Below are 13,126 nucleotides of genomic sequence, written 5' to 3' on the forward strand. Positions count from 1 at the left end.
TTGCATGTTCTACACAGTCACATCCTCCTCCAGGTTCTAACATATTACACCAGGACTAGAAAAAAAATACACAACCCAACATGCTCTGCCATAGTTTTAGCATGACCTAATAGTGAAACTGTGGCAGGGCATGCTGGAATGTGCAGTTTCACAATAGCCAGAGGCCCGCATTTTGAATACCCCTGCTTGTAGTACTGTACGTTCAATTTTTTTTAAGCCACTAAAATGTTATAGATTACTGAATGAAACAGGATATCATTAATTATTTCAACTGTACCTTCTTTATTTTAATTTTGTAAAGATACACAGAATGGTAGTTGCTTATTTCAATTTATTTCTTCATCATAAGAACATTTCAGTGGGTTAATCTAGACCAGAAAATAACAAATTCTCCTAGCACACCAGCTAAAGAGACATACATTCTACATAATAATAGCAATACAGAGATCTCAGTAACATGCATTTGCAAACATATGGCAAGGTGCCTCTGCTCTTATGGTGCTACATGATTATAGTACCTACATTGGATCATACTTTTGTGTATTTCTTACCTGAAATCTAACTCAGCATATACAGTGGTAGATGCTGAATTAGCTTAGTGATATCACTCAGGTGCATGCAAGGGAGGTTTGTTTCTGAGCAAGAAAAAAAGTATTGTTTCCTCCAGCACCCTGAATGAGACCAGTAACCAGATTTAAATCCTTCACAATATTAGAATTCAGAGATCTTGGTTGAATATATTTGCACAAAAGTATGAATAAGCCACCAAGCCACGTCAAGCCTCTCTGTATATTGGGGTCCTGAGCGCTATATCTAGGGTGCGGCACCCAAAAAATCAGCATAAGCTAGAAAGTCCAGGGCAGCATACCAGTGAAAAAACTATAGTGTTAATTAGAGATGAGCGGGTTCAATTCTCTGAGAACCGAACCCTACTGAACTTCACGTGTCAAACACGGGTCCGAGCCAGGCTCAGTTGTTCCCGCCTGACTCGGAAAACCCGAACGAGGCAAAACATCATCATCCTACTGTCAGATTCTGGCGAGATTCGGATTCCATATAAAGAGCCGCGTGTCACCGCCATTTTCACTCGTGCATTGTAGGGTACAGAGATGACGTGGCTATGTTCTCTCAGTGTCAAATCTCAGTATCAGTGCTTATTGCTGCTCAGTAATACTAGTACACTGTCTCTCTTGTGCTGCATCTTGCTGCTGTAGGGTGCTCTGGTAGTAGTGTCCTGTGACTGCATCGGTCATCATCATTCCAGTCACAGTGGTATCTGGGGGGTGACAATTCCAGAGTGCTTTTGTGCTGCTCACTAATACTAATACAGTGTATTGTGCTGCATAGTGCTGCTCAGTGTCAGTTCTCTGTAGTATCATCAGTGCTCAGTATCCTCAGTGCTCAGTATCATCAGTGCTCAGTATCATCAGTGCTCAGTATCACTGCTCATTGTCTTGTGGTGCTCAGTAATACTACATTACTAATACTAGTACAGTGTCTTGTGCTAATCATGCTGCACAGTGTCAGTTCTCTGTAGTATCATCAGTGCTCAGTATCATCAGCGCTCAGTATCATCATGTCAGACAGTCCGTACATATACTGGCAGGAAAAAGAGTCAATTTGGAGGCCCTTGCACAAACTGGCTTTATTTTAGCTAAGTTGCCCCCGCTCCAGTGCGTACTCCGAAAGGGTGTTTAGTTCAGCCAGTAACCTTGTCAGCGGTTTGCATAGGAGGTTACTTCCACAAAATGTGGAGAAGATGATGTTCATCAAAATGAATTATAAATTTCTCCAGGAGGACCTTCACCTTGCCTTTAGATAGTACACAGGGACCTGTGATGGTGAATTCCAGCGGGGACAAATTAATACTCTGTGAGGATAAGAATTTAAACAGTGAAGGGGTTGAGAAATCAGAGGATGAGGATGACATCGTGCCTCTGTAGAGCCAGTTTGTACAAGGAGAGATTAATTGCTTCATTTTTGGTGGGGGCCCAAACAAACAAATAATTTCATCCACAGTTGCTGAAATGATTTGTTAGTTAAAGTGTGCATGTCTGGTTTAAAAAACATAAGGGTGGGTGGGAGGGCCAAAGGACAATTCCATCTTGCACCTTTTATTTTTCTTTGTATTAAGTGCTCTTGGATTATGTGCTCTTATGGTTTCCCCCCTCCAGTGTGTACTCCGAAAGAGTGTTTAGTTCAGCCGGTCACCTTGTCAGCGATCGGCGTAGGAGGTTACTTCCAGAAAATGTGGAGAAGATGATGTTCATCAAAAATGAATTCTAAATTCCTCTGTGGAGACATTTACCAGCAATTGCCTCCAGAAAGTACACAGGGACCTGTGATGGTGGATTCCACTGGGGACTAATTAATGCTCTGTGAGGAGGAGGAGGATGTATACAGTGAAAGGGGTGAGGAATCAGAGGATGAGGAGGAGGTGGACATCTTGCCTCTGTAGAGCCAGTTTGTGCAAGGAGAGATTGATTGCTTCTTTTTTGGTGGGGGCCCAAACCATCCAGTCATTTCAGCCACAGTCGTGTGGCAGACCCTGTCGCTGAAATGATTGGTTTGTTAAAGTGTGCATGAGCTGTTTATACAACGTAAGGGTGGGTGGGAGGGCCCAAGGACAATTCCATCTTGCACCTTTTATTTTATTTATCTCTGCATCATGTGCTGTTTGGGGACTATTTTTTTAAGTGCCATCCTGTCTGACACTGCAGTGCCACTCCTACATGGGCCAGGTGTTTGTGCCGGCCACTTGGGTCACTTAGCTTAATCATCCAGCGACCTCGGTGCACATTTTAGGACTAAAACTAATAGTGTGATGTGTTCAGAATAGACTGGAAATGAGTGGAAATTCTGGTTATTGAGGTCAATAATACTATAGGATCAAAATTACCCCCAAATTCTATGATTTTAGCTGTTTTTGAGGGTTTTTAAAAAAAAATACCTGAATATAAAATGCATCCGAATCCGTCAAAAATCCGAAAGGGTGGTTTTGCCAAAACGCGTCCGAATCCAAAACACGACCATGGAACCGAATCCAAAACCAAAACACGAAAAATGCCCACTGCACATCTCTAAATACAACCCATGATGTATTTCTCCTCCTCTTATATGGACAGTGTCATCAGAGGCATCTTACTCACTCTCTCATTATCTCTTGCCTCATCTGTTGTTCCAGCCTTCTCCTATAAATAGTCGTGCCCAACTCTGTCATATTCAGTTTATCCTCAGTGACACTGCTAAGCACTTTTGCTTCCCATCTCTGCCAGTCACTACATTGTCAGCCTTTCTATCTCAGAATTTATATCCAACTTTGCACTATCACTTGTTAGGCCCTCAACTTTCCCTCCATTCCCTCTGATTGTCTTCTCACATGTTGAATCAGATTTATGGAACTTACTCCTATCCAAAAATAAGATATCACAAGCCTTCAGAGCCTCAAATGACCCCTAACAGTTTTCATCAATCATTACCTGTAATCCTGCCAAACTCTTCCACTACAGATCCACAATCCTCACACCTACATCCTTACTAATGTACAATAAAACAAGAGTGTTGAAAGGGAAAGTTTGCGCTTTAAGATGTAAAGCAGCCCACTGCCAGTGGAAAAGGTAACACCAAAACCTTCAACATATGAACCAAACAAAGAATACCACTGTATGTATGGGAGCTTATTGACATACCAGTTGTACTTGGTAGTTCTTTTGTTAATCACAACGTATATCCTTAAACATAAAACAGATACAAAATATAGTGTTGATGGTACTGTTAAAATGTTAAAGTGCAGGAGGGTAATAATCTTGGACTCCTACCAGAAAGGATGGTCTACTAAATTGTAGACAAACAAGCATTAACGGAGAGGACCACTGCCAGTCACGTACTTTTCCTCATAGTTGCATCCTACTCCATAACCATATATCTGTTTTATGTTTAAGGATATACGTTGTGATTAACAAAAGAACTACCAAGTACAATTGGTGTGTCAATAAGCGCCCATACATACAGTGGAATTCTTTGTTTGATCCTTACTAATGTGATCCTCTGCTGTGTCCTGTCCTCCCCTTTTTAACATCAATCATTTTATTGAACATAGGGGGATGTGAGGGGCACAGAATAAAAGGAATCATGGGAGGTGCAGGGAACAATGATAGTGCATTCAACATTCAATAATAGATCTCATAATATAGTGCAATGAGAAGTATATAGGAAATATATTATTCTGGATTACTGGAGCCAGACAAGGGGAGAAGTGCTTGGGGTCTTGCAGAAGAATGTTAAGGGGAAAGGGGGAAAAATCAAGATTGAAACCCTCCCTGTCTGTAACAATTATAGGCCATTTAAACCACTTTACCTTTTAAGATGCAAGGGTGGAGTAAGCAAGACCTAAAATTTCCATCTCAAAGGTAAAGTGAAATTTAGCTATTAACTTTCTTAGTGGAAGGGAAACATGGATCCTTCCAACAATGAACTATGGCAGTTTTAGTAGTCACTTAAATTTAGCTGGGACAAATCTGCCACATTTTCTTAAGTCAAGAGCACATACAGTAAATGCAGGAGAGCCACTAAAGGTGAACGTTTTAATCTATGATTTAAAAGGAATTATTGTATAACTGATCTGAAGATACAACCAGGACTGAATCTAGGATATGTACAACACGGCGCAGGGCAGTAATTCAGCACGCCCCTCCCCCCCAAAAGAAAGAAAAAAGAAAAAAAAGAAAATGAATAAAATACATAAATATATAAATAAAATGAAAAATAAAATAAATAATTTCAGTTTGGATAAAAATACAAGCTCTATATGTTAGTTTATGTGTGCTGTTCTAATGTATATTCATGTGTGTGAATACATAGAAGTATAGGTACTGTATGCACAAAAATAAATATATATTTGAATATCAAAAAAGCACAACAATATACTTAGTGTTAAGGTGCAAATATTAGTAACCCTGCATCTAGCATTAATGTGCTGTAGCACACAATACAGTAGATGATCACAAAATCTAATGTGGATAACATTCAAGGATATATATATATATATATATATATATATAGTCCAATGAGACCCGGCACTCCTCACACTCCCCAGCGTTAACACAGCTGCTCCCGTGCCTTCTCCTCCTGGGCAATCATCCCCAATATAGACATAGCAAGTAAGGGCGGCACTGGGAGACTTCTTATATACGGTGAAAGAAACAAGTGCTTTTTAATAAAGTTACAATGTTTCGGGGTCGCATCCCCTTCGTCAGGATACAGAACAGTACAGCAATTAATCTTAAATACCTGTGCTCAGTGAAATCCATCCCGCCGCCTCCAGTCGCGCTGCCCGGTTTCCGGTCCTGATGTCACTCCGCCCACAGGAAATGACGCGGCTCCGGTCCGTCTGGCCGGCGCTCTGGGGCTCTGTGGATAGGTAACCATGGTGATGGTGTAACAACAGCGGTTATTAAACATTCTATAGCAGCATAAACAAATACTTTGCTGTGCACACTAATATGGTGATAACAATGTCACTAAGATTACCCATACAATAATGCAGTGGTACACAAATACAATAAAACATAAAATGTAAAAACCCTAACAAATTCATGTAGCGGATCCAGTAGAGACAGTGCATAAGAATAATAAAATAATAGTAAACACCTAAACATATTGTATAGGTGCCAATGCACGCAGTGCGTAGCAATTAAATTCATGGAATTTTAACCAATAATCAGTCAGATGCAATACATAATCTTCCACAATTGTACATAATTGTCAGTACAAGACTAACTCTTCCACTATTTAGAGGTAGCATTTTAGGCTCAATGCTTCATTTAAATCTCTCGGGAATTGCGTATTTAGTGTAAATATCCATTTAGCTTCTACCTGTAGTAGTCTTCTAGAGCGGTTCCTCCCTCGTAGTGAGAATGGGACATGATCTATGATCTTGTACCTCAAAGTCGCCATCCCATGCTTAGCAAGCATGAAATGGCGAGCCACCGGTTGATCACTACTGCCTGACTTAATAGCCTCCCGTATTGCATACCGATGCTGTGCCATCCTTGTCTTGAAGGCACAGTCGGTTTTGCCCACATAGGCTAATCCGCAAGGACACGTCAATAAATAGATTACAAATTTGGAGTCACAGGACAAGGGGTACCTTATAGAGTATTTTTTCCCTTTATGAGGGTGTTGAAAGGTATCACCCTGAACAAGGTAACTGCAAGTAGTGCAGCCACTGCACCTAAAACAACCATTTTTTCGTTGCAAATTTTTTTTAGATGGTTGTCCTTTCTGAAAATTCGAAATATCAGTCCTGACCACATAATCTTGAATGCTTCGACCCCGGGAGTAACTAGATAATAGTCTAGACTGAGCTATTGAAAGTAAAGGTAATGGGTGAAACAATTCAACTGTGGTAGTGCTAACAGAGTTAAACGTAATTTCAACAGATGGAGAACTAGGGGATGCGTATCAGTCTAGACTATTACCTAGTTATCCTGATGAAGGGGCTGCGACCCCGAAACATTGTAACTTTATTAAAAAGCACTTGTTTCTTTCACCGTATATGAGAAGTCTCCCAGTGCCGCCCTTACTTGCTGTGTCTATATTGGGGATGATTGCCCAGGAGGAGAAGGCACGGGAGCAGCTGTGTTAACGCTGGGGAGCGTGAGGAGTGCCGGGTCTCATTGGACTATATGGTAAGCTGGGGACTCTGATGCTACAGCGTGGACTAAGGCACCCTCTATTAACCCTTTTGACACTCGCAGGAGGTCTATCTGCACTTGCACTTGCACTTAGCACTTTTGGATCCACAGTTGGTGGATTTTGCACCATTTGCACTTTTAACCACTGACAAGCATGTCTAGCGCCAGTGAGACAGCAGCTGATGGAGCTACCCTCTTTTTGCAATGTGATACGTATGAAACCCTGAGTTTCTCAGAGGCAGAGGTGGAGAATATTCTGTACAAAGAGGCTATTTTTTATGTTGACACCAGGACGTCCAGCGAGGACACGTACAGAGAGTTCCTTAAACTAAAGAAAAGGGAGACAGATTTACTTTACCACCCAATGCTCTCTCCAATTATTATAGGGCCAAACGAATCCCGCGAGGGTTTAGGATCCATAATATGCCGACCATCGGCCGTTATGATGTCAATTTCTGCAAAAAATGGATAGCAGTCCTCAATAAATGCTCGATGGACTTACTACTTCTAGTAATTGAAGAATCTACCCGAGAGCTGACTGCTACCAGGAGTAAGATAGCACTGTTCGAGAATGAGCACAATTTAACGACGGTTCCAGTTCCTGATTGGCTTAGTAAGCTCTCTGAAGAAGTGGAGCAGTACAAATTGAACCTCGTCAAATTCAAGAAGCAAAAGAGAGTGCGAGTCCAGCAGGACTATGATCAACATAAAGTATATGTGTGGCTAAGTAATCAATCTACACAACCCCGTAATGGGCCTCCGGCATACAGGAGAAGGTCTCAGCGCCCGCAATATTCCAGCACCTCAGCTAGTGAAGCAGAAGATGCCACCCAAGTTACCCCACATAACAGGAGGGATATCCCTTTAGGGGTACGAACCCGTGCAATAATAGCCGGAAGACAAGTACCCCAATGAGGCGAGGGGGGCAAGCGAGGAGGCAGGCGAGGAGCCAACACAGGTACCAAACCACCAAGGGGGATACAACTAATTTTCAATTTATCTTCTAGCCACATTTCTGATATTGAGTCTAAAGTCCTGGGCAGAGGACTTTCATTTTTTCCAACTACTATGCCAGATCCGTTCCAACAGAAGATTGAGAAATATAAACTTATCAGATCGCTGAAACTGAAAGAACATTTCTCTAAGCACAAAACAGAGGATCCAATTATAGGGACTGTCCCAGTGACACCTCAGGTGAGGAAATTGATTAAATCTACTTTTGAGCCACATACCACGAACACTTCAATTAAGACTTTCAGCCATATGCTCGAGTCATCAGAACAGGGTGTAAGGGATAGAGTGTACCCTTACCTCTCCAAGGAGGAGTTTGGTGCCCTGAAAACCCTCAGCATGAGGGAAGGTATAATAATTCGGCAGGCTGATAAGGGTGGGGGTATTGTGGTGCTTGATTCAGAGCAATATAAGGCTGAGTGTTTACGTTTACTGTCTGATGAATCTACCTACACTAAGTTATCCAGGGATCCAACCACTGTATTTAAGAGAGAGTTGGATATGTTACTCAGACAGGCTGTTGAAAATGATGTTATCTCTGCTGGTACTTTTAAGGCTTTGTGTGTGGATTGCCCAGTGGTTCCCGTATTTTATGTTATTCCAAAGATCCATAAGGATGCGGTGAATCCCCCTGGCAGACCAATTATATCTGCCAGGGGCTCTTTGGTGAAGCTATTCCTATCTATTGCGACAGTTTCCTGCAGCCATGTATACAGAATACACCGACTCATTTGAAAGATACGTCTTCTCTACTTAGGTTGTTTGAAAACATAGGGGTATTATCACGTGAGGTAATTTTGGCATCAGTTGATGTTACAAGCTATTATACCTGCATCCCGCACGGGGCAGGTATACAGGCTGTTGAACAACTTATCACTAATAACCCCTTGCATACCAGCCCGGACATCAAGTTTTTGCTATCAATCCTTGATTTCACGTTGACACATAACTATTTCCTACATGACAGTAATTTTTACATACAGTGCACTGGCTGTGCCATGGGGTCAGCAGTGGCCCCGGCATTTGCCAATACTTTCATGTGGGAAGTAGAACGTGAGATATTCTTATAGGATATTACCATCTCCTCTCAATTGTGTCTTTGTCAGCGTTACATTGATGACGTGCTGATATTTTGGGCAGGAACTAAATTACAACTGGTAGATATTATAGAAAAGCATAATGCCACTTCCAGTCCAATCAAGTTCACTATGGAAGTGAACGATAAACAGATCAATTTCTTAGACGTATGCATTACAGTCACTGAAGGTGTAATCGATAGCAAATTGTATACTAAGGTAACTGACAGAAACAACTTACTAAAATTTGATAGTTTCCACTCCAAGTCCACCATTAGGGGTTTACCCTACTCTCAGTTTCTACGTGTCTGTCATATAACCAACTCAGAGATAGAAAGAGACAGGCAATTAGAGGCAATGACTATCAAATTCATAGAGAGAGGATACCCATCAGACCTGCTTGACCAGGCTAGACGAAAAGCTCTAAGTCTATCGCGCCAGGAGCTATTGAAAGTAAAGGTTAAAAAAAAACCCTTAAAGGGAGGTTCCCATGGGTGACACAATTCAACTGTGGTAGTGCTAACAGAGTTAAACGAACGAGACAGCTATGGCCCATAATTTCCATAGATGGAGAACTAGGGGAGGCGTATCAGTCTAGACTATTACCTAGTTAGTCCCAGGGTCGAAGCATTCGAGATTATGTGGTCAGGACTGATATTTCGAATTTTGAGAAAGGACAACCATCTAAGAATTTTTTACGACGAAAAAATGGTTGTTTTAGGTGCAGTGGCTGCACCACTTGCAGTTACCTTGTTCAGGGTGATACCTTTCAACACCCTCATACGGGGAAGAAATTCTCTATAAGGTACCCCTTGTCCTGTGACTCCAAATTTGTAATCTATTTATTGACGTGACCTTGCGGATTAGCCTATGTGGGCAAAACCGACTGTGCCTTCAAGACAAGGATGGCACAGCATCGGTATGCAAGACGGAGGCTATTAAGTCAGGCAGTAGTGATCAACCGGTGGCTCGCCATTTCATGCTTGCTAAGCATGGGATGGCGATATTGAGGTACAAGATCATAGATAAGGTCCCGTTCTCACTACGAGGGGGGGGGGGCGCTCTAGAAGGCTACTACAGGTAGAAGCTAAATGGATATTTACACTAAACACGCAATTCCTGAGAGGTTTAAATGAAGCATTGAGCCTAAAATGCTACCTCTAAATAGTGGAAGAGTTAGTCTTGTACTGACAATTATGTACAATTGTGGAAGATTATGTATTGCATCTGACTGATTATTGGTTAAAATTCCGTGAATTTAATTGCTACGCACTGCGTGCATTGGCACCTATACAATATGTTTAGGTGTTTACTATTATTTTATTATTCTTATGCACTGTCTCTACTGGATCTGCTACATGAATTTGTTAGGGTTTTTACATTTTATGTTTTATTGTATTTGTGTACCACTGTATTATTGTATGGGTAATCTTTGTGACATTGTTATCACCATATTAGTGTGCACAGCAAAGTATTGGTTTATGCTGCTATAGAATGTTTAATGACAGCTGTTGTTACACCATCACCATAGTTACCTGTCCACAGAGCCCCAGAGCGCCGGCCAGACGGACCGGAGCTGCGTCATTTCCTGTGGGCGGAGTGACATCAGGACCGGAAACCGGGCAGCGTGGCTGTAGGCGGCGGGATGGATCTCACTGAGCACAGGTATTTAATGATTAATTGTTGTACTGTTCTGTATCCTGACGAAGGGGCTGCGACCCCGAAATGTTGTAACTTTATTAAAAAGCACTTGTTTCTTTCACCGTATATGAGAAGTCTCCCAGTGCCGCCCTTACTTGCTGTGTCTATATATATATATATATTAGAGATGAGCAGGTTCGGTTCGTCGAGATCCGATCCCTCCCGAACTTCACGTGTTTTACACGGGTCCGAGGCAACCTCAGATCTCCCCGCCTTGCTCGGTTAACCTGAACGAGTCCGAACGTCATCATCCCGCTGTCGGATTCTCGCGAGATTCGTATTCCATACAAAGAACCGCACGTCGCCGCCATTTTCACTCGTGCATTGTAGATTGAGTGGAGAGGACATGGCTATGTTCTCTGCCTGAAAAGCTCAATAGCTGTGCTCAGTGTGCTGCATTGTGGTGACCACCAGTATATTATAGTAGTACAGTACAGTTGTCCATTGCTGTATCTTGCAGCTCCGTGTCAGACTCAGTTATATATTCTCCGGATCAGTGCTCAATATCTGTGCTGCATTATGGGGACCAGTATATAGTAGTACAGTGCTGTATTTTGGTGACCACCAGTATATAGTAGTACAGTACAGTTGGCCATTGCTGTATCTTGCAGCTCCGTGTCACTTCAAGTATCCATATCTGTGCTGCATTGTCATGAGCAGAATATAGTAGTACAATGCAGCATTTTGGTGACCACCAGTATATAGTTGTACAGTACAGTAGGCCATTGCTGTATCTTGCAGCTCCGTGTCACTTCAAGTATCCATATATGTGCTGCATTGTTGTGAGCAGTATATAGTAGTACAGTGCTGCATTTTGGTGACCACCAGTATATAGTAGTACAGTACAGTAGGCCATTGCTGTATCTTGCAGCTCTGTGTCACTTCAAGTATCCATATCTGTGCTGCATTATCGTGAGCAGAATATAGTAGTACAGTGCAGTATTTTGGTGACCACCAGTATATAGTTGTACAGTACAGTAGGCCATTGCTGTATCTTGCAGCTCTGTGTTACTTCAAGTATCCATATCTGTGCTGCATTGTTGTGAGCAGTATATAGTACAGGTTGAGTATCCCTTATCCAAAATGCTTGGGACCAGAGGTATTTTGGATATCGGATTTTTCCGTATTTTGGAATAATTGTATGCCATAATGAGATATCATGGTGATGGGACCTAAATCTAAGCACAGAATGCATCTATGTTTCATATACACCTTATACACACAGCCTGAATGTCATTTTAGCCAATATTTTTTGTAACTTTGTGCATTAAACAAAGTGTGTGTACACTCACACAATTCATTTAGGTTTCATATACACCTTATACACACAGCTTGAAGGTCATTTAATACAATATTTGTAATAACTTTGTGTATTAAACAAAGTTTGTGTACATTGAGCCATCAAAAAACAAAGTTTTCACTATCTCAATCTCAGTCAAAAAAGTCCGTATTTCGGAATATTCCGTATTTCGGAATATTTGGATATGGGATACTCAACCTGTAGTACAGTGCAGCATATTGGTGACCACAGTATATATAGTAGTACAGTACAGTTGTCCATTGCTGTATCTTGCAGCTCCGTGTCAGACTAAGTTCTATTCTCCGAATCAGTGCTCAATATCTTTGCTGCATTGTGGGGACCAGTATATAGTAGTACAGTGCTGCACTGTGGTGACCACCAGTATATAGTAGTACAGTACAGTAGGCCATTGCTGTATCTTGCAGCTCCATGTCACTTCAAGTATCCATATCTGTGCTCCATTGTTGTGACCAGTATATAGTAGTACAGTGCATCATTTTGGTGACCACCAGTATATATATAGTAGTACAGTACAGTTGTCCATTGCTGTATCTTGCAGCTCCATGTCAGACTCAGTTCTATTCTCCGGATCAGTGCTCAATATCTGTGCTGCATTGTGGGGACCAGTATATAGTAGTACAGTGCTGCATTTTGGTGACCACCAGTATATAGTAGTACAGTACAGTAGGCCATAGCATTATCTTGCTGCACCGTGTCACTTCTAGTATCCTGATCAGTGCTTAATATCTGTGCTCAGTGTCAGTGCTGCATTGTGGTGACCAGTATCCTACAGTACAATAGTCCAGTGCTGTTCTCGCTGCTCAGTGTCAGTTCTCTGTAGTATCATCAGTGATCAGTATAATCAGTAGTGATGAGCGGGTTCGGTTTCTCGGAAACCGAACCCCCCCGAACTTCACGCTTTTTACACGGGTCCGAGGCAGACTCGGATCTTCCCGCCTTGCTCGGCTAACCCGAGCGCGCCCGAACGTCATCATCCCGCTGTCGGATTCTCGCGATGCTCGTATTCTATCGCGAGACTCGGATTCTATATAAGGAGCCGCGCGTCACCGCCATTTTCACACGTGCATTGAGATTGATAGGGAGAGGACGTGGCTGGCGTCCTCTCCGTTTAGAATAGAAATAGATAGTGAGAGTGAGACACTTGATTTACTGGAGCTTAGGAGTACTCAGAGAGTGCAGAGTTTACTAGTGACTGACCAGTGACCACCAGTGCAGTTTTATTATTATTTAATATAATCCGTTCTCTGCCTGAAAAAAAAACGATACACAGTGACACAGTATACCATATCTGTGCTCAGCCTCAGTGTGCTGCATCATCTATG

The sequence above is a fragment of the Pseudophryne corroboree genome, chromosome 10 (genome assembly GCF_028390025.1).
Source record: "Pseudophryne corroboree isolate aPseCor3 chromosome 10, aPseCor3.hap2, whole genome shotgun sequence".
In the NCBI taxonomy this organism is placed as follows: Eukaryota; Metazoa; Chordata; class Amphibia; order Anura; family Myobatrachidae; genus Pseudophryne; species Pseudophryne corroboree.